This window comes from Coregonus clupeaformis, chromosome 11, assembly GCF_020615455.1.
Source record: "Coregonus clupeaformis isolate EN_2021a chromosome 11, ASM2061545v1, whole genome shotgun sequence".
Taxonomy (NCBI): Eukaryota; Metazoa; Chordata; class Actinopteri; order Salmoniformes; family Salmonidae; genus Coregonus; species Coregonus clupeaformis.
Window position 1 is genome coordinate 4434989 of NC_059202.1, and position 22587 is coordinate 4457575.

Consider the following 22587-nt stretch of genomic DNA (forward strand, 5'->3'; position numbering starts at 1 on the left):
AGGGTTTGATAAGGTTTAGATGGGACAGCTTTGTGCCAGTCTTATGAGGTGTAGTTGGTTAGGGTCTCTCTCTCTCTCCCTTTAGCTCTCTCGCTCTCTCTCTCTCTCTCTCTCTCTCTCTCTCTCTCTCTCTCTCTCTCTCTCTCTCTTATCGCTTTCTCCCTCTCTCTCTCTCTCTCTCTCTCTCTCTCTCTCTCTCTCTCTCCCTCTAGCTCTCTCTCTCTCTCCCTCTAGCTCTCTCTCTCTCTCTCTCTCTCTCTCTCTCTCTCTCTCTCTCTCTCTCTCTCTCTCTCTCTCTCTCTCTCTCTCTCTCCCTCTAGCTCTCTACCTCTCTCTCTCTCTCTCCCTCTAGCTCTCTCTCTCTCCCTCTAGCTCTCTCTCTCTCTCTCTCTCTCTCTCTCTCCCTCTAGCTCTCTCTCTCTCTCCCTCTAGCTCTCTCTCTCTCTCTCTCTCTCTCCCTCTAGCTCTCTCTCTCTCTCTCTCTCTCTCTCTCTCTCTCTCTCTCTCTCTCTCTCTCTCTCTCTCTCTCTCTCTCTCTCTCTCTCTCTCTCTCTCTCTCTCTCTCTCTCTCTCTCTCTCTCTCTCTCTCTCTCCCTCTAGCTCTCTCTCTCTCTCTCTCTCTCTCTCTCTCTCTCTCTCTCTCTCTCTCTCTCCCTCTAGCTCTCTACTCTCTCTCTCTCTCTCCCTCTAGCTCTCTCTCTCTCTCTCTCTCTCTCTCTCTCTCTCTCTCTCTCTCTCTCTCTCCTCTAGCCTCCTCTCTCTCTCTCTCTCTCCCTCTAGCTCTCTACCTCTCTCTCTCTCTCCCTCTAGCTCTCTACCTCTCTCTCTCTCTCCTCAGTGTTAACCCTCCCCCTTTCCGCTGTGAGATGGGGGGACAGTAAAACCTCCAAGGCTTGCTGAGAAACCAGCTGCTTATCGTGTTTAATATGATAAAACAACCATGTTGTGGTGCTGCTTTGAAGATTAGGAAGGCAAGTCTGTTGAGTAGTGTGCTGCTTTACAGCGTGGTGGTCACAGCGCCACAATGACAGCACCAGGGAAATATTTGCCGCAGAGACATTTTCGCTCAAAGACCAGTTTCTGATAATATTTTTTTTGAAGTTGTGTTATTAGAAAAACAAGCCAGAGAAACCCCTCATTGAAGAGGGACTGTAAACATGTAGAGGGACTGTAAACATGCTCCCGGACCGCTCCCCCCGCCCCACCAAGGCTGATGGAGATGTGGGGTCAGGCTGAGTTCTACATCCCTGTAATCCACACCAGCGGGTCCAGCATTAGAAACAGATGACTCGCTGGGTAGGGCTTTCTTCTCCCCTACTTCTTAAAGTATGTTTTGCCTATAGCAAACTCCGCTGTTTGGGTTACACAGCGTTGGGGGGGAGAGAGAAGTCTAATACTGATCACACAGAGAGCAGCTTTGTTGCTGCTTAGGCACTGCCTAGTCTGGGGAGAGCAGGTGTGAGGCACATATACACACACACACTCTGCAGAGAGGTGATTATGTTGATAATGGGTTGGTGTGGGATGTTTATTTTATATAGTAGATCATTGTTTTCTGCAGCCTATGAAGATGATAAAGGAAGGTGTTTCGACTTGAAAGTGACTTAGAGTAATTGATATCAACCTGAATGTGTGTAATTTAAAAAGCTTGTTCTGGAATTATCTCACATAAGACCATATGAGATTAATTTATATAGAGTGCTGTGCCTCCATTTAATTTGAAATGTAAATTAGGTTAAGAAGAAAAAACCCTCTCATCATAATTTAACACTGTATGTGTCCCAACAGTCTCTTTAGTTGGAGAACGAGGTAGAGATAACCGAAATATGCAAATGGTAAAACACTATCTCCCTCTACTCTACCCATCTCATCTTAAATAGAAGCTTAGTAGCCAATGATGAATATGTAGGCTTTGTCTATGCTAGTAGGCCATCTTAAATAGTAGCCTTCAGAAATTATTCACACCCCTACTTTTTCCACATTTTGTTGTGTTACAGTCTGAATTTTAAATGGATTAAATTGAGATTTTGTGTCACTGATCTACACACAATACCCAATAATGTTAAAGTGGAATTTTGTATGTAGAACATTTTAGAAATCAATTAAAAAATGTAACGCTGAAATGTCTTGAGTCAATAAGTATTCAACCCCTTTTTTATGGCAAGCCTAAATCAATTCAGGAGTAAAAATGTGCTTAACAAATCACATGATAAGTTGCATGGACTCATTCTGTGTTCAATAATAGTGGTTAACATGATCTCTGTACCCCACACATACAATTATCTGTAAGGTCCCTCAATTGAGTAATGAATTTCAAGCACAGATTCAACCACAAAGACCAGGGAGGTTTTTCAATGCCTCGCAAAGAAGGGCACCGATTGGTAGATATGTAAAAAAACAAAAAAACAGACGCTGAATATCCCTTTGAGCATGGTGATGTTATTCTTTAGGGATTGGATTGTGTATCAATACACCCAGTCACTACAAAGATACAGGCATCCTTCTTAACTCAGTTGCCGAAAAGGAAGGAAACTGCTCAGGGATTTCACCATGAGGCCAATGGTGATTTTAAAACAGTTACAGAGTTTAATGGTTGCGATATGAGAAAACTGAGGATGGATCAACTCATTGTAGTTACTCAACAATACTAACCGAAATGACAGAGTGAAAAGAAGGAAGCCTGTACAGAATACAAATATTCCAAAACATGCATCCTGTTTTGCAACAAGGCACTTACAGTTTTGTTTTATTGCTAACAAGCATTGTTCAATACTGTGAATACTCTACAGTGCCTTGCAAAAGTATTCATCCCCCTTGGTGTTTTTCCTATTTTGTTGCATTACATCCTGTAATTTAAATGTATTTTTATTTGGATTTCATGTAATGGGCATACACAAAATAGTCCCAAATTGGTGAAGTGAAATGAAATGAAAAAAAACTTTAAATTCTAAAAAATAAATAATGGAAAAATGGTGGGATATATATTCATCCCCTTTGCTATGAATCCCCTAAATAAGATCTGGTGCAAACAATTACCTTCAGAAGTCACATAATTAGTTAAATAAAGTCCACCTGTGTGCAATCTAAGTGTCACATGATCTCAGTGTATATACACCTGTTCTGAAAGGCCCCAGAGTCTGCAACACCACTAAGCAAGGGGCACCACCAAGCAAGTGGCACCATGAAGACCAAGGAGCTCTCCAAACAGGTCAAAGTTGTGGAGAAGTATAGATCAGGGTTGGGTTATAAAACAATATCTGAAACTTTGAACATCCCACGGAGCACCATTAAATCCATTATTAAAAAATGGAACGAATATGGCACCACAACAAACCTGCCAAGAGAGGACCGCCCACCAAAACTCACGGACCAGGCAAGGAGGGCATTAATCAGAGAGGCAACAAAGAGACCAAAGATAACCCTGAAGGAGCTGCAAAGCTCCACAGCGGAGATTGGAGTATCTGTCCATAGGACCACTTTAAGCCGTACACTCCACAGAGCTGGGCTTTACGGAAGAGTGGCCAGAAAAAAGCCATTGCTTAAAGAAAAAAATATGCAAACACATTTGGTGTTCGCCAAAAGGCATGTGGGAGACTCCCCAAACATATGGAAGAAGGTACTCTGGTCAGATGAGACTAAAATTGAGCTTTTTGGCCATCAAGGAAAACGCTATGTCTGCCGCAAACCCAACACCTCTCATCACCCCGAGAACACCATCCCCACAGTGAAGCATGGTGGTGGCAGCATCATGCTGTGGGGATGTTTTTCATCGACAGGGACTGGGAAACTGGTCAGAATTGAAGGAATGATCGATGGTGCTAAATACAGGAAAATTCTTGAGGGAAACCTGTTTCAGTCTTTCAGAGATTTGAGACTGGGACAGAGGTTCACCTTCCAGCAGGACAATGACCCTAAGCATACTGCTAAAGCAGTAAAGGGAAACATTTAAATGTCTTGGAATGGCCTAGTCAAAGCCCAGACCTCAATCCAATTGAGAATCTGTGGTATGACTTAAATATTGCTGTACACCAGCGGAACCCATCCAACTTGAAGGAGCTGGAGCAGTTTTGCCTTGAAGAATGGGCAAAAATCCCAGTGGCTAGATGTGCCAAGCTTATAGAGACATACCCCAAGAGACTTTCAGCTGTAATTGCTGCAAAAGGTGGCTCTACAAAGTATTGACTTTGGGGGGGTGAATAGTTATGCACGCTCAAGTTCTGTTTTTTTGTCTTATTTCTTGTTTGTTTAACAACAACAAATATTTTGCATCTTCAAAGTGGTAGGCATGTTGTGTAAATCAAATGATACAAACCCCCCCAAAAAACATTTTTATTCCAGGTTGTAAGGCAACAAAATTGGAAAAATGCCAAGGGGAGTGAATACTTTCGCAAGCCACTGTATCCGTGGTGTAAGACGACTGAGGGGAAGACCCAGAGTTGTAGTGTCAGATGAGATTAGGTCTACAATCATTGATCATGTTGTCAATCATGGTCTATCAATGAGAGATGCTGGTCTCAGAGTGCAGCCAAATTTGCAACGCTCAACTGTGTCATCTATTATAAGAACCTTCCAGCAAACTAACAAGTAAGATATACATTCTGCATGGGCATCTAACTGTACTGAATATTACTGTAGAGTAGTGAATCGAGCAAAAGCTCTCCGAACCACTTGTGTGTAATTTTATTTCTGTTTTAGAACCCAACGGTTACCAAATGGAGGGGGGAGAGGTAGGATTTTCTCTGCTCAGCAGGAAGCTGTAATTGTTGACATGGTCATTAGCAACAATGCCATAAAACTCTGAGAAATTCAAGTGAGAGTGTTGGCAGACAATAATACATTTCAAAATGTTGAAAGTGTAAGCGCGACAACCATTGCTAGAGTCTTGACAAAGCATCATATCAGCATGAAGCAGGTGTACACTGTTCCCTTTGAGAGGAACTCTGATCGTGTCAAGGAACTACGGTACCAATATGTCCAGGTAAGATGTCTATATCCTGTAATACAGTACAGTTTTTACTGTAAACAAAACCCACCAGAGCAATGCACACTCAGCAGTGATTTCAGTTACAGTATACTGTAATGTAAACTACTGTTATAGAATAACTGTTATGTTGCCCTGTGGATATACAATATTTTAGAGTGTCATGGAGCTTGAAGCCAGGCCAACACCCCACATGTTCGTCTTTGTGGATGAGGCTGGTTTTAACATGGCCAAAACATGCCGACGTGAAAGGAATGTGATTGGGAAAAGAGCAACAGTGAATGTCCCGGGCCAGAGGTGCCAACATCACAATGTGTGCCGCAATATCCTCTGAAGGATTGCTGTTACATAAACCACTAATTGGGCCATACAACACAGAACGCCTCATTTCATTCATGGATGACCTCTATGGAAGGCTTTTGCCAGGTGAAGAAAGAGGGCAAGTCAGAAGAAATATGGAAACCTGTTTGGAGAGCTCCTTGGTCTTCATGGGGCCGCTTGCTTGGTGGTGTCCCTTGCTTAGTGGTGTTGCAGACTCTGGGGCCTTTCAGAACAGGTGTATATATACTGAGATCATGTGACAGATCATGTATTTAACTAATTATGTGACTTCTGAAGGTAATTGGTTGCACCAGATCTTATTTAGGGGCTTCATAGCAAAGGGGATGAATACAAATGCACGCACCACTTTTCCGTTATTTATTTTTTAGAATTTTTTGAAACAAGTTATTTTTTTCATTCCACTTCACCAATTTTGACTATTTTGTGTATGTACATTACATGAAATCCAAATAAAAATCCATTTAAATTACAGGTTCTAATGCAACAAAATAGGAAAAACGCCAAGGGGGATGAATACTTTTGCAAGGCACTGTATGTAATCCTCTGCCTCTCCCGGCAACTCTTCCACCTCTGTAAGCCACTACATGATCTCTGGCTGGGTCCATGTTTATGTAAAATATATTCCAAAGATGTCCCCTTTTGTAGATATGGTAATGACATAAAAATGGAAAGAACCTGGGTTGGTCTTCAGTTATGTAGTGTAGAATGAAAATCAGCTGTGAATAATTAAGAGTTATTATTATTATTTTATTATTAGAATTTATATTTTGCTTTTACTGTAGCAATGTAAAAAAATTGCAGTCTAATTCAATTTTTAGTAGCTTTTGAACTTGAGTTTAACAGTTTGATAAGGGTATCTTAACATTTGCAAAATGTAGATACATAGTTTTGTTGGTAAATGTGTTTTTGTGAGACAAATATTTATGTGATTTGAAAGATATTGTCATTGAATGCATTTTGTGTCATAGCAATGACAAATGATCCACAGGTTGCAACATAGTGTTGTTGTGATACAGTGGGGAAAAAAAGTATTTAGTCAGCCACCAATTGTGCAAGTTCTCCCACTTAAAAAGATGAGAGAAGCCTGTAATTTTCATCGTAGGTACACGTCAACTATGACAGACAAAATGAGAATTTTTTTTCCAGAAAATCACATTGTAGGATTTTTTATGAATTTATTTGCAAATTATGGTGGAAAATAAGTATTTGGTCAATAACAAAAGTTTCTCAATACTTTGTTATATACCCTTTGTTGGCAATGACACAGGTCAAACGTTTTCTGTAAGTCTTCACAAGGTTTTCACACACTGTTGCTGGTATTTGCTGTTGCTGTTGCGCCCATTCCTCCATGCAGATCTCTTCTAGAGCAGTGATGTTTTGGGGCTGTCGCTGGGCAACACAGACTTTCAACTCCCTCCAAAGATTTTCTATGGGGTTGAGATCTGGAGACTGGCTAGGCCACTCCAGGACCTTGAAATGCTTCTTACGAAGCCACTCCTTCGTTGCCCGGGCGGTGTGTTTGGGATCATTGTCATGCTGAAAGACCCAGCCACGTTTAATCTTCAATGCCCTTGCTGATGGAAGGAGGTTTTCACTCAAAATCTCACGATACATGGCCCCATTCATTCTTTCCTTTACACGGATCAGTCGTCCTGGTCCCTTTGCAGAAAAACAGCCCCAAAGCATGATGTTTTCACCCCCATGCTTCACAGTAGGTATGGTGAACTTTGGATGCAACTCAGCATTCTTTGTCCTCCAAACACGACGAGTTGAGTGTTTACCAAAAAGTTCTATTTTGGTTTCATCTGACCATATGACATTCTCCCAATCCTCTTCTGGATCATCCAAATGCACTCTAGCAAACTTCAGACGGGCCTGGACATGTACTGGCTTAAGCAGGGGGACACATCTCGCACTGCAGGATTTGAGTCCTGGCGGCGTAGTGTGTTACTGATGGTAGGCTTTGTTACTTTGGTCCCAGCTCTCTGCAGGTCATTCACTAGGTCCCCCGCTGTGGTTCTGGGATTTTTGCTCACCGTTCTTGTGATCATTTTGACCCCACGGGGGTGAGATCTTGCGTGGAGCCCCAGATCGAGGGAGATTATCAGTGGTCTTGTATGTCTTCCATTTCCTAATAATTGCTCCCACAGTTGATTTCTTCAAACCAAGCTGCTTACCTATTGCAGATTCAGTCTTCCCAGCCTGGTGCAGGTCTACAATTTTGTTTCTGGTGTCCTTTGACAGCTCTTTGGTCTTGGCCATAGTGGAGTTTGGAGTGTGACTGTTTGAGGTTGTGGACAGGTGTATTTTATACTGATAACAAGTTCAAACAGGTGCCATTAATACAGGTAACGAGTGGAGGACAGAGGAGCCTCTTAAAGAAGAAGTTACAGGTCTGTGAGAGCCAGAAATCTTGCTTGTTTGTAGGTGACCAAATACTTATTTTCCACCATAATTTGCAAATAAATTCATAAAAAATCCTACAATGTGATTTTCTGGAAAAAAAATGCTCAATTTGTCTGTCATAGTTGACGTGTACCTATGATGAAAATTACAGGCCTCTCTAATCTTTTTAAGTGGGAGAACTTGCACAATTGGTGGCTGACTAAATACTTTTTTCCCCCACTGTAACTCTATTTAGAGTTTTGCACATGTATCTGCAGTATTGAACAATGCTTGTTAGCAATCCAACACAGCACATAACTGAGTACCGCTCTTCATATTTTCAAGCATGGTGGTTGCTGCATCATGTTATGGGTATGCGTGTCATTGGCAAGGAATAGGGAGCTTTTTAGGATAAAAGAAGCGGAATAGAGCTAAGCACAGGCAAAAATCTGGTTCAGTCTTCTTTCCAACAGACACTGGGAGATGAATTCACCTTTCATCAGAACAACGTGGTTTTGAGGTTGCACCCGAGTGGCGCAGTGGTCTAAGGCACTGCATCGCAGTGTTAGCTGTGCCACTAGAGATCCTGGTTCGAATCCAGGCTCTGTCGTAGCCGGCCGCGACTGGGAGACCCATGGGGCAGCGCACAATTGGCCCAGGGTAAGGGAGGGAATGGCCAAGGTTGTGGGTTCGTTTCCCATGGGGGGCCAGTATGAAAAATAAAAATGTATGCACTCACTAACTGTAAGTTGCTCTGGATAAGAGCGTCTGCTAAATGATTATTATTTTTTTTTTTTTAATGATGTAAATGTAATAACCTAAAACAAAAGGCCATATATACACTGGAGTTGCTTACCAAGACGACATTGAATGTTCCTGGCCTAGTCACAGTTTGAACAGTTTGAACTTAAATTGGCTTGAAAATCTATGGCAAGACTTAAAAATAGCTGTCTAGCAATGATCAACAACCAACTTGACAGAGCTTGAAAAAGAATTTAAAGAATAATGGGCAAATATTGTACAATCCAGAGGCTTACCCAAGATCTTAACCAAAAATGACAATTAAATCCATTTTAATCCCATTTTAATCCCACAACAAAATGTGGACAAAGTCAAGGGGTGTGAATACTTTCTGAAGGCACTGTATATGTTGTTTTTCCTCTTGGATCAAGAAGCAGGCCAGTAAAACTATACAGAGCTGTTTGTTTTCTGGTTAAGGAGTGGAGAGAGAAGATTATCCCTTCATTTCCTCTTGGCAGCGGAGGAGGGGGAAAAAGAGCTGACACTGACCAGATTATTACCCATCAGGCCTCATCTCTCCTCTCAGACCTGCATTTAGAGCACTTGGTGCCCTATGTCAATGCTATACGACGTGTGTGTGTGTGTGTGTGCGTGTGTGTGTGTGTGTGCGTGTGTGTGCGTGTGTGTCGCTCAGAAATGGGTCTGTGCTAGTAAATGCATAGTGTTGGTGTCATAAAGGTAATTATGGTGACATTCATGGGGCAGTGTTTGGCTGTACTCATGATAGGTTCAAAAGGCCACATAGGCTTAACATCAAAGCGGCCCATGATGATTTCAGATGAACAGATAACTAAATAATGCCTGTTTGGAAAGGATGTCTTTTCCAAGGAACTGTTATATAAAGATGTGCTCAGTCACTCTGGCTTTGTGCACAAAGTTTTCTATAATTATTTATTTTGGCCCAGGCTATAATCCATGGGGCAGTTCCACTCCACTCGACCTCCACTACGGTTAGCCTAGCAGCACTAGACAGGATGTTCCCCTAGTGCTTATTTCTGTTTAGGCAACATCTCTCACAATTTTTTATCAGGTTTTCAAAAGCTCCTCTAGACCTTTGATATTAAGCTTGGAAATTGCAGTGTGAAGATTGCCATGCTTTTGCTATGAAGAGGTCTTTGCCCTGCTTTGTGTGTTATGTTTCCGTACTGATTTCCGCTTTATACGGATGGCGCTGTAATAAGGAAGTCGTTTTAAACCCTCTTCCCATCCCTCTGTCTTTACTTGCTCTTTTATATGGTCGTTACTGTGTGTTTTGTGGGAATGTGATCCCTTCTACATGGCTGTTTGCATTAGGCAGGCCATAGATATGCTGCTGAGGGTACGTGAGCGTTGCAAATGATTTATGGATTTTCCACAAGGTTGACTCATGCAAATAAAACACGGGTATTCAAGGTAAACATGAGCGATGCCATATACAGGAACGAGGAACAGCTCCTCCAATAGTAGTGGTTCTAATGAATGAAACACTGAGCAACACAGTACAATGTTCATTTGTTCATTTGTTTATTGTGTACTTTTAGCCTAAATCTATCATTGTTAGCACGGCACAGCAATGCAGTCAGTATATAAAGTCCTTCTATCCTTCTATTTGGCCTGCAGGCCTATAGCCTATGTCTGCAGAGCAGAGCAGTGCCTGTGCCTGTGTGGACCATACTGTGTGTTTACTCAGTTGGTTACGTCAGCTAGCTAGCTAGCCTCCCCATGGCCTCCCTCCCTGGCCTCCTTCCCTCCCTCCTCTCTGCGGTAGCTAGCTAATGATGTAACAGGTAAACCCAGTTTATTTCAGTGGAAAGAGCATATGATGGGTGAATTGCAGTGAAGTCATTATTTAAGTTTGGGGGTTTAGCTGAAATAAAGTGACCTCAGGCTCTTACAGCCTACAGCCAAGCTAGCCATGTTAGCTAGCTATGTATCTGTGGTTGGAGGATGAGGGGATGATTCTAGTAGACAGATGAGGACTAAGGAGGAGACCTGCAGACTCACTGACCCCTGTTATCTGACGTCATCCCAGGCTGCCTTGGAGCTCTGTGTCTTATTGTTCCCCATGGAAAAAAGTCCTCCAGGACCCTTCAGCCACAGCCTGCCATGACTCATGTCACGTAACAGAGGAAGTGCCTGCCTGTCACTACCTGCCTGTCAGTCATTACCCAATGTCTATACCCCACACATCATACAGGCTTATTATAGGAGCCCGGGAGGATGACTTCGGGAATAGTCTGCTTTAGCTCTAGTTCAAACAGCGGTCTATTGCCGCACTGAACAAAAGATATATAACTTTTTCTTTGGAAGAGCGGGGATAGAGTGCTGTCTGAAACAATAGAGTGCGCCTTGTCTGACTTTTGATGATAGTTCAGCAGCGTCTGCCGCTCTTTAGGCGCTGTGCGGGTGAAGCACGCCTCTGATTCATGCAGTGTGCCAGAGCAGTTCTTCCACTGTCGGGAGAAATGGTAATGCATGTTAATATATGCTAATTTCATGTAAATAAAGGTTGCTTCTCTACCACACCCACAACGGATTCACAATCATGGCCTCGGATTCGCAGATGCAGGACTTCTGTGAGAGGTCGCTGTTTTGCCTGAATTTGGCCCAAAATCAACGAGGAAGTCTGCTGCAGTGTTGCGAGCGATTGTATGAAACCAATCGGTACGTCAAGCTCTTAATTTCTGTTCAGTTCGACATGCCATACATTTTCCATCTGAAATGTGCGTTACACATTTTAGGTGGAGTGGAGAAAATAGCCCAACACACGTGACTTGTATTCCTGCAAGGGATATTGGGAGTGCTGACTCCATCAGTGAGTTGAGCTAGCATCTGTGCTGTCAGTCTGCTGAATTGGTATCCATGGCTGGAGGCCTCTCATGGCAGCCTCCTAGAAATCCTAGGAAATAAATGTCTAAAGGGGACTGCGTTCTATGTTTTCCTTTTCCTCTAGTGGTAGTGATCTGATAATTGCTGACTACAGTGATGGAGTGGCATGACCACTCAGCCATATTTAGGGTTTCTCACTTTCAACCCTTAACCCCAACCAGGTGCTCATTAGCCATAGCATCTCTCACAGTCAGGCACAACCAGCCCGCTAACGCTACGCTTACAGTCAACACTAACAGGCCCCAGTGTAACACTAGTCCTGCCTAGCTGCAGTTAGAGAAAGAGAATACAGAGAGCCGTTCCAGCACATTTAACCTGCCTCCGTGTGAGACATCAAGGAGAGGGTTCTTAATGAATGAGGTTGCCGTTAGTTACTGTTCTCTGAAGCGTGTATAAGGTGTGTTTTTCTCACCATGGCGTGGACTAAACGCTAGCGGAATCAGGTTACTGGGAGCCAAATTATGGGGGTGGCAGGTAGCCTAGCGGTTAAGAATGTTGGGCCAGTAACTGAAAAGTTGTTGGTTCGAATCCCTGAGGCGGCAAGGTAGAACAATCTGCCGTTCTGCACTTGAGTAAGGCAGTTAACCCCCAACAACAACTGCTTCCCAGGCACTGATGACGTGGACGTCGATTAAGGCAGCCCACACCTCTCTGATTCAGAGGGGTTGGGTTAAATGCAGAAGACACATTTCAGTTGAATGCATTCAGCTGTGCAACTGACTAGGTGTCCCCTTTCCCAAATTTGACTTGCGAGAAGACTAAAGGAGTAGGTGCGGCAACATTGTAGTGCAGGTGTTGTTTACATGGCGGTGAAGATTCACAAGTGAGCGTCATAGCTGGAGATTGGGAGTCTTCATTGTTGCACATTCCTTGGCAGTTCGCTGTTAGCGTTACATTTGCCTCCCAGCAGTGGCAGCTTAGAAATGCGGATAGAGCCTCTCGTTTTTAAAAATTGTTCCTGATTTTTGTTGTTGTGACATTTCAGTTTCAAGACTATCAGACTGTTGTTGTTTGTGAATTGTAAGTCGTTGCTCTGTAAAGCAAGGTGCTTTCATTTTTTTGGCACTGCGCCCTCTCTAGGATATATGGGACCGTCTCTAGGATGTATGACAGAATTTTTATAACAGTTTTGTCATTGAATGTGCCTGCCTGTCACATATTTGTTCACAGTGTCTAACCCTCTCCTCTGTGTTGCTACATTTACATTTTTGTCATTTAACAGACGCTCTTATCCAGAGCGACTTACAGGAGCAATTAGGGTTAAGTGCCTTGCTCAAGGGCACATCGACAGCAATGTGATATTTCCGAGCTCCAGGTCATCTAGTTTGGCTACATTCTAGCACCCATTATTGTCCTCCCCCTAACAGTTACTCATTTTTAAATTTCCATACATTTCCCGATATTAAGCTGGAAGAAATTAAGCTGCTGCCTTGATGAAATGTGATGAAACGGAGTGCCGCCCACTCAAGGAATCAAAGCTGAGATCTTCTCTCTCTGTATCACTGATTGGCTTCTTTGAAACACAGGGTTTTCTCTTCTGACACTCCTGAGGTGGTTAGCATAGCACACTCCTTAGGTGGTTAGCGTAGCACACTCCTGAGGTGGTTAGCATAGCACACTCCTTAGGTGGTTAGCATAGCACACTCCTTAGGTGGTTAGCGTAGCACACTCCTTAGGTGGTTAGCGTAGCACACTCCTGAGGTGGTTAGCATAGCACACTCCTTAGGTGATTAGCATAGCACACTCCTTAGGTGGTTAGCATAGCACACTCCTTAGGTGGTTAGCGTAGCACACTCCTTAGGTGGTTAGCGTAGCACACTCCTGAGGTGGTTAGCATAGCACACTCCTTAGGTGGTTAGCATAGCACACTCCTTAGGTGGTTAGCATAGCACACTCCTTAGGTGGTTAGCATAGCACACTCCTTAGGTGGTTAGCGTAGCACACTCCTTAGGTGGTTAGCGTAGCACACTCCTGAGGTGGTTAGCATAGCACACTCCTTAGGTGATTAGCATAGCACACTCCTTAGGTGGTTAGCGTAGCACACTCCTGAGGTGGTTAGCATAGCACACTCCTGAGGTGGTTAGCATAGCACACTCCTTAGGTGGTTAGCGTAGCACACTCCTGAGGTGGTTAGCATAGCACATTCCTGAGGTGGTTAGCATAGCACATTCCTGAGGTGGTTAGCATAGCACATTCCTGAGGTGGTTAGCATAGCACACGGTTTCGCGTAAGTGTTTGTGCTGGTGTTTTGTCGCTGTTCCTGAGTCAGTAGTGGTGGTGGTGGTGGTGGTGGTGGTGGTTGCAGTGCCCGTCCTCTGCAGCTGACTGGCACAGGTTCCCCCAGGTCTAAATTAATCATGAGGTCCCCCTTTTGCCTGCACGCCTGCCACCTCTCCACAAGGAGCCAGAAAACGCCCTCCCACTTACCTCCTGTCCTAACCTCTCTCAACCGAGTGCATGAATATTTTAAAGCCCACACCAGGATGGAAAATATGCATCATGGTGCTCGCTGGCTGTGGAAAAAGAAGAAAATTCATTTGAATGTCCTCATTTAAAGCCAGTCATTTAAAGCCATTTAAAGCCAGTCACAGGGGACCAGAGTCAGGGGCAATCAGGGGTAGGTCCACAGAGAGAGAGGCCCAGGTTAGTGCAGCTGGCCTGGTCTGCGCTAAGCTCCATCCGGCCTCTCTGACTGACTGCCACAGTGGATGGAGAATGCCTGGTGGGCAGAGGGCCGTGCAGTCTCCCATGAAGTGAACAGAACAAAACAGATGCATTTGTTTTCTCAATGGGAAGAATTTGCTAATGTGCGTATATGAGGGTAAATAGTTTGGCTAATTTGCGCCAGGCAGGCAGGCAGGCCCAGCTCACTCTGCCAGCTGAGGTCCTTGTGAGGAGAGAGCAGCAGTCGGCTTGGAGGTCTCTCTCTCTGCCTGACACGACTGGGGGGGGGGCAGACACACACGCACAGTGATTTGCACAGTCCCTGCATGTTAGCCTAGAGCCCTCAACCAAACATTACAACTTTTTTAACAAAACCTCCCTTCTAGATGTGTAATGACCCTTTGGGCTTGTCTTGCCAGCCTCGTTTTCTTACCCAGACAAACTAAAACAATGTTAAACTTATCTCAGAGTCCTTTCCTCTCTGGTCCTTTGTCATCACTGACATTACCAGAATTAGCTTATTAAAACACACACTTATTCTCAGCACCCTGCCTATATAACCAACCAGTTCATCTATCTGTGTTCATTATGTGGTATCCATAGACAGAATCTGCTTTCACAGCCGCACCAGTAGTGTTCATCATAACCAGGAGGTGCAATTGAACACTGTGTTAGTAAATCTTATTCCACCCTGGTTGGTTGATAAATAATTTAAAATGGCTAATAGCGTTGTGTGGCAGCAACAGAAATGTATCGCGATGTATCAAATTGCAGCCGTTTGGTGCCCGAGGCATAATGTGTTTGGAAAAATAATTACTCCTGTATTGAATACTGGTAAATAATTAAAAGGGTTAGCATTGGAAAATGGCCGCATCCATATCCAGTGGTGTGTTGTTTTTATCTGTGGAGGAGGGCACCGTTATAGCTAGTGATGCTGAACAAAATCGAAACAGTTACATATCGCATTGTTATTTTTGGACGATATTATATCGATATTTGTCTCCAAGTATTGATTTGTATATCGATTTGCAAATGTTTGGAACATCAAATCGCAATAAAATCGCAGTATCGAATCGCAATACATATACAATCGTGAGAATCGCAGTACACATCGTATCGGCACCTAAGTATCATGATAATATCGTATCGTGGGGTCCCTGGCAATTCCCAGCCCTAACTCATAGCCCTTAGAGATGACTACCAACTGCAATGGGTTCAGAAAGAAGGCTGTTTAATCCATAGGGCTGTTTTGTGTGTAGAAATATACAGTATTTTTAATTGTTAAATGTGAAGAAAAACGCACTTTAACTGAATGAAAAAACTGTGCAAATTGGGATAATGACTTTTCTCTGCAACTTCTTGAAGCCTAATCCCTCTGTTTTATGAACATAGACCATTTATCTGTTTATCATGTACTGTTTCAACCAGCTGCCTTGGTTATTAGCTTATATTGAGTGCACAAGCAGAATAGCACTGTCCAGCATTAAACAATGATTCATCTCCACACAAAAACCTGCTCTAGTCAGATGACAGGAATTTAGGAGAAAAGAGTGGCCTGGAAGAAAATAAAATACAAATAATAAATTAACAAGTCTTTCAAAGATGTACATATGGGTGCAGGTCATACCTGTGTGTTCAAATTTACATATGCTACATGTATGATCAACTGGATCAGGAGTTTGGAGCTTGTCAAGGTAGAGAGGAACAGAATGCACTTAGGATCTGTTTGGTGTAGTTACTGATTTGTTTTGCCTTCATAACCCACATAGCATGGCTATGGGCTGTGGAGCAGCAGAGGGTAAGGATTATGTAGAGGTGATGAGAGTATTGCATACATACCAGCCACGCTCCTTCCCTCCCTCGCTTCCTTTCTCTCCCTTTCTCTCATTTTCTCTCACTCTCTTGTTCCCTCCCCACCTCTCTCCCTCCTTCTCTCACACTAACCAGGTCATTACATGTGATGGCGCTAAAGTGGCCTCACTGGCCTGAGGTCGCTACAGCTAGCAGAGAGGAGACACCAGACATAGAGCAGACATGTTCAGACTGGTTATCAATAAGTGAGTGGGGCTAGCCAGGAGAACATAGAACATAGCGTCCCTCCCTGGGAGGGTGATATCATACCAGCAGTGTCTGTCTCCCAACAGAACATTACTCTCTTTACAGCACACAGCCTCAGCAACATGAACATGGGGAGAATGAAAGAACCGACAACCACAGTCTTTCATTAAGCCAGAGAGACAAGCGAACTCTATCATCAAAACAGATGGCTCTAGTTTAAACAAAGATGTTTTTTGGGTCGTCATTAGTTCAAGCTGAGAGGAATTACATGCGTTTTTCAGCGCGGTTTGGTTCTGAACATGCATTATTGTCGAGATGCAGTGAACACAATGACTTCAATCACCCTTTATCTGCCATCTATGCATGCATACCAACGAGCTAAAACTGCTCCTGTGATCTTACAGTAAAGAGGGTTGGCACTGTTAAGACGCGCAGCTTCGCTCTCTGCGTTTCACATTCACTTTTCAAACTCTTATCTTGATGAATTAAAGGGTAGAGGGTGGGAAATAAGGTGGTTTAGGGGTATAGAAGTTCCTCTGTTACAGGGCGGGCAACCCAAAGCAGCCCTATGTACCAACGGTACTGAGCTGCCGCCACTGCCAACTCTCCTATCCCTGTCTGCACTGCCAGCTGCGGGTGAGACCGATGCCTTAGCATTTTCAACTCACATGCAGCACACAGATGAGATTTTTTAATATGTAAATATATATATTCTAAGCAGCTCTCTCCTTTTTTTGATTCTACATGTTGTCTACAGTGCCTTCAGAAAGTATTCACACACCTCGACTTTTCCACATTTTGTTGTGTTACAGCCTGAATTTAAAATGGATTCAATTGAGACATGTTTTGTCACTGGCGTACACACAATACCTCATAATGTCAAAGTGGAATTATGTTTTTAGAAATTTTTACAAATGAATTAAAAATGAAAAGCAAAAATGTCTTGAGTCCATAAGTATTCAACCACTTTGTTATGGCAAGCCTAAATAAGTTCAGTAGTGAAAATGTGCTTAACACCTCACACAATAAGTTGCATGGACTCACTCTGTGTGCAATAATAATGTTTAACATGATTTTTGAATGACTACCTCATATCTGTACCACACACAATTATCTGTAAGATCCCTCAGTCGAGCAGTGAATTTCAAACACAGATTCAACCACAAAGACCAGGGAGGTTTTCCAATACCTGGCAAAGAAGGGCACCTATTGGAAGATTTAAAAGAATATCCTTTTGAGCACGGTGAAGTTACAAAGATACAGGCGTCCTTCCTAACTCAGTTGCCGGAGAGGAAGGAAACCGCTCAGAGATTTCACCATGAGGCCAGTGGTGACTTTAAAACAGATACAGAGTTTAATGGCTGTGATAGGATAGAACTGAGGATGGATCAACAACATTGTAGTTACTCCACAATACTAACCTTAATGACAGAGTGAAAAGAAGGAAGCCCCGACAGAATAAAAGTATTCCAAAACATGCATCTTGTTTGCAGTAAGGCCTGGTTCAGTCTGCTTTCCACCAGACACTGGGAGATAAATGTACCTTTCAGCAGGACAATAACCTAAAACACAAGGCCAAATATACACTGGAGTTGCTTACCAAGATGACGTTGAATGTTCCTGAGTGGCCTAGTTACAGTTTTATTTAAATTGGCTTGAAAATCTATGGCAATACATAAAAATGGCTGTCTAGCAATGATCAACAACCAACTTGACAGAGCTTGAATAATTTAAAAGAATAATGTGTGAATATTGTACAATCGAGGTGTGCTAATCTCTTAGAGACTTACTCAGAAAGACTCACATCTCTAATCGCTGCCAAAGGTGATTCTAACATGTATTGACTCAGGGGTGTGAAAACTTCTGTAAATTAGATATTTCTGTATTTCATTTCAATAAATTTGAAAACAATTCGAAAAACATGTTTTCATTTTGACATTATGCGATACTGTGTGTAGATGGGTGAGAGGAACCCCCCCCCCCCTCCGATTTAATTCATTTTGAATTCAGGCTGTAACACAACAAAATGTGGAGTAAGTCAAGGGGTATGAATACATATCACCAAGACATTCATTTTGCATATGAGGAGGGTGTATTTTTTAGAAGTGTCTGTTATTGCCACGGCAACAGGGGCGTTGCTTACTGTTGTTCTTAAAATTGGCCTTCACACTGACGGCACCACCACCTGAACAGTGTTTCTCTTTGAACTGCCGCTGTGTGTGTGTGTGTGAGTCATTAAGCGACACTCTCATGTCTCTGCTATTGTTTGCCCAGGTTGGGCCTTGCTCTCTTGTTCATATCCTCAGGGACCTTGTGGTCCAACAGTATCTCTCGGTTTCACAAAGAACCACAAATTGCCTTTTATCTCCAGCCTTTTACCAGTTGTGTACAATGTATGGGTGTGTATTCAAGGCTGAAGACCAACTTTTCCCCCTGGTGGCACTGGTGCTACTAAGTTTTTGATGTTGTGATTCAAAATATTTGAATGTGCAACCTAATCCAGTGATTGACATGCATTTTGGGTTGACAACAATGTTCCCTCAAAAATTTTTCGGCACTAAGTAAATTTCAGTTCTACTTGAACGTTGTGCAACTTCCAGCGTCGCATTTACTGTGAACACTGAGGCTGTACCCGCTTTAAGTTACAGTTTTAACAGTGGCCATGTAGGCTACTGTGGCTATATGATCATAATGTAGGCCTACCAGAGAGGCCTACCATCAAAAACAATGGAGAAAAAGCTTCCCATAACATTTTAACATGGAAATAGCTGTTCTATCATTCAGCCTACAGTAGCAGCCAATGTGGGGTGTTCAATGTAGGCCTACATTCCATAAGACGTTTGAAAAAAAAACATGCAGGGCTTGACATTAACATGTTTATCCACTTGTCCTTCAGACAAGGCGGTGACTGAAAATGTTGTTGTGATGTTTGATGCAAGAAACCACTTTACAAAATGAAATGCATTATTATTCCCATACCATTATTACAGAGAATCAGACAAGTTATGCTACCCTCTGCCTATTGGCGCCTTAGCTTATTCAAGCCTGTCTCAAAATACAAATTAAGACAAAAAAAAAGCTCTTTACCTGACTATCCTTTCAAAGATGTCTAGAAATGTATACATTTTGTGCTCTTGTAGGAAGCAATCACTCCCCTATTGCTGACTACAAATGATCTATAACTGGGCTAATAACTCGCTAACTAGCAAAGGATATGAACAAATGTGCCTACGTGGCTACATGCAGCTCTCGCTTTGATCTCAAAACAAGCGCATCTACTCACGACCAATCATGCTGTAAACACAGTCCAGTTCAAAGTAAATGGCACAGATCCATATATGGCAATGGTCTATTTGCATATAGGCCTATTTGCAGCTCTGATTGTTTATGCCGCACCGGTCTGTGTAGAGTATGGGCTGAGTAGTGCTGTCAATGCAATAGAATCCTACTCCAATGCGTTCTGCCTACAACAAAATATCTTGCATAGTTTGTTTTGTTTCGGTATGTTGCATTGAAAGTGGCTAATATTGCGTTGATTCGTTCACAATTGCCACAGTAAAGGGAAACATTGATAGTGTTAACAGGGAAAACTCTAGAACAGTGGTCACCAAGATCACTTTGAGTCAAAACATTTTACATGAAAAACGTAAGCCTATGCAACATCAACCAATTAAAGACAGTACTGTAGCAATGAGGTTTGTGCAGTAAACTATAGGCCCAATACGTTTTCACAGCATATTGGCTTTGCTTGAATTGCCCTGCCAATGCATTGTTGTTCGGGCCATCTTTTTAAATTATATTTCAAAATTTGAGGTAGGCTATATGATCACACCGGTAATAGATCCATTGTTGTATTACTTGTTAAGGACAGCTGAGTGAGCATACCTTTAAATAATTTGCTTTTTATTTTTATTTTATTGGGCTGATGGTGCCTGCATCTGATGGTCAGTCTCAGCAGAGGGAGAGCAGCAGACTGAGGGTCCGCCTCTCAACGGTCCCTCTGCTCTCCCTTTCCTCCACTGACACTGACCAAAAAGGGACACCGTCTTCCAGATGATGGCGAAACTCGAGTCGCACTGCATTATTTCTGCCTCATGAACAGAGAAAGTGAAATATTCCTCGATATTAAAAAAGACCCAAGCCGCTAATAATAACAACAACGTAAGCCTATAGATACACTTCCCTACTCATTCATTGCTGCTGCACTGCTTGTTGTAGCGCTGTGTGGAAATAGGAAGAACACGCATTTTATGGCTTATAAAAGTGTTGTATACAAAGTGTTGACAGTGCTGAGTAAGAACTTAAACATGAACTCACTCATAAAAACAGCAGCTCTTTGCTATATTCGTTGACAGTCTCTCTCTAGTCATGGTTTTAAACGTTTAGAAGTCTCACAGTATCAACTTTGCTGTAGCTTTCTTTTATGCCTGCTACCTTACTGCAGACACGGTCATCTGAGCCATTCGATTGGCCAGCGGTAGGCCTATAGTGCACTTGATTTGCAGAGTTTTTACCTTCAGACACATGAAATGGTTCAAAATGGCAACAGTTCGCCTACCCGGCACGCAGGGCAGCTGAATCGGATGCACTTACCGCCAACCGACCGAGACGGAAAAAATTAAATAGGAACACATGGCTTTATCGTTGTTTTTTTTACAGAAATGTTTGGCGATCGACTAGGAATGCCTTGGATATTGACCAGTCGATAGCGATCGACCGGCTGGTGACCACTGCTCTAGAAAGTTGAGTGAAGTTCAATCTCGTGCTTCTCTCTGTGGGCTGATATTTCTGTGAGGCAGTCCCCGGGAGCATCGTGGCAGTCTCAGGGCTACTGCGCGTAGCTTAGAGGGAACATTGGTTGACAATTAGGCTATTTTTGTTAAAATAGGGTTCCAGAATATATTTTATTGTTTTGTGCAGTAAAGATTAATTTGCCTGCATCTTTATGTGCACTAATATCAATATCATAGACTAATGTTTTGGGGGCTAATTCACCACCTGAGTAGGCCTAAGTGGAAACTCAAAATACATCAGCTAGATTGCTAACTGTATATATAATACCCCCTGCACGTAGCCATGTATTAATCTAACAGTTTAATGTCCAAAAACACGCTGCAGTTGTAGCCTACTTCCCAATGAGGCCTATGCAATCGCAATGGCCAATGCGCATTTCGCGCTCTCTGTATCTCAAAGCCATATCAAATGTCTTGGTTGTAAAATAGTTGCTATTGAGCTCAAACATTAGAGATGATAAATACAAAGTATACCTACAGAAAGCTGAGAACCGTCTCTCTTTAACTGTGCCAACAGGATAGCTGTGTTTTCCCCATAATTGGATTTTGAAATGTAATACAAACACATTTTTTTTCTCCCAGAGAAGGGAGCAAGAGAGTGTCTTGCTCGACACAGCAGCAGGCCCCAGTGAAACAGGTACAGGGGCAGGCAGACACTTTGATTACAGGAATCATTAGGATACTGTACTTTACTGTTTGACCAAATCATGGTTTTAGCCTTCTAAAAAATAGGATGTTTTGAGTGAGGTGACCATGTAGAATGTGCAGCTCGCACTAATGTGACCAGTTAAAAAGTTTACTCGCACAGCCAAGTCAAAGGGTCGTAAAATGCAGCGAAATGGTTGCAGTCTGGAGCCCTTTGTATTGCGTTTCAGAGTGCCATAGTAATGGAGATTGCCCATGACAAGCTTATAGTTGCTTTGACCTGTTGTGCTTCTTTTGAACCTGGTTTGGTTATTTTTTTTTCTTTTCTTTTTCTCCTTCTTCCTTTTGTTTTTCCATCCAACCTATAACAGAACATGTCATTAAATTCAGAGCAAAATAGTTTGCAATAACTTCTCTTGTAAGCACAAGTGAAATCTCCACAGTTCTCCATTTCCACAGTTTCTAAGAAGTCTTATGGTGCAAACTGCCAACATAAGACACTGTTGAGAACTCAGGGCCACTCCCACCCTACCCTGACTCAATGTTCCCCCATCGTTCCTGCCAAGCCCTTGACATAGCGTTAGGTTCTGGAGGAGAGGGCCACACAAAAACTCCCAACGTCCCAACCGTCTCTCCTCAGTCATTCAGCTCGTCTCCATGGTTATGTGCATGCTTGCGGGGCGGACACAAAGAGATGGCTCTGACTGAGTCGAGCAGTGTGTGTGTGTGTGTGTGTGTGTGTGTGTGTGTGTGTGAGGAGGACAGACTGAGAGGGCCTGTGGAGATTACCCAGAGTTCTGGGCACCAAGACCAGCTGAAAACAGCAGGGAACTTTTTTGTCCCCTGCCCTCCCCTCCTTACCCTCCACCGCAACCCACCCACATGCACATCTAGACTGTGGTGCAATCATCTGATCCACATGCTATCAACTGCGCCCAGTTTTTCAAAAGGTATCTATCTGGATTTCGCCATCAGAGAGGATTAAATGTATAGAAATAGAATGAATAGAACAGACAAATCATTGACTTGACAGGGGACTCCCGGTCTATT

The 22587-nt window shown here is 43.0% G+C and overlaps 1 protein-coding gene across 12 annotated transcripts in view; it reads left to right on the forward strand.

The window, feature by feature from the left end:
• LOC121576973 (homeodomain-interacting protein kinase 2) overlaps positions 1 to 22587 on the forward strand; it is a 104525-nt gene that overhangs the window by 17294 nt on the left and 64644 nt on the right. The window lies entirely within an intron of this gene.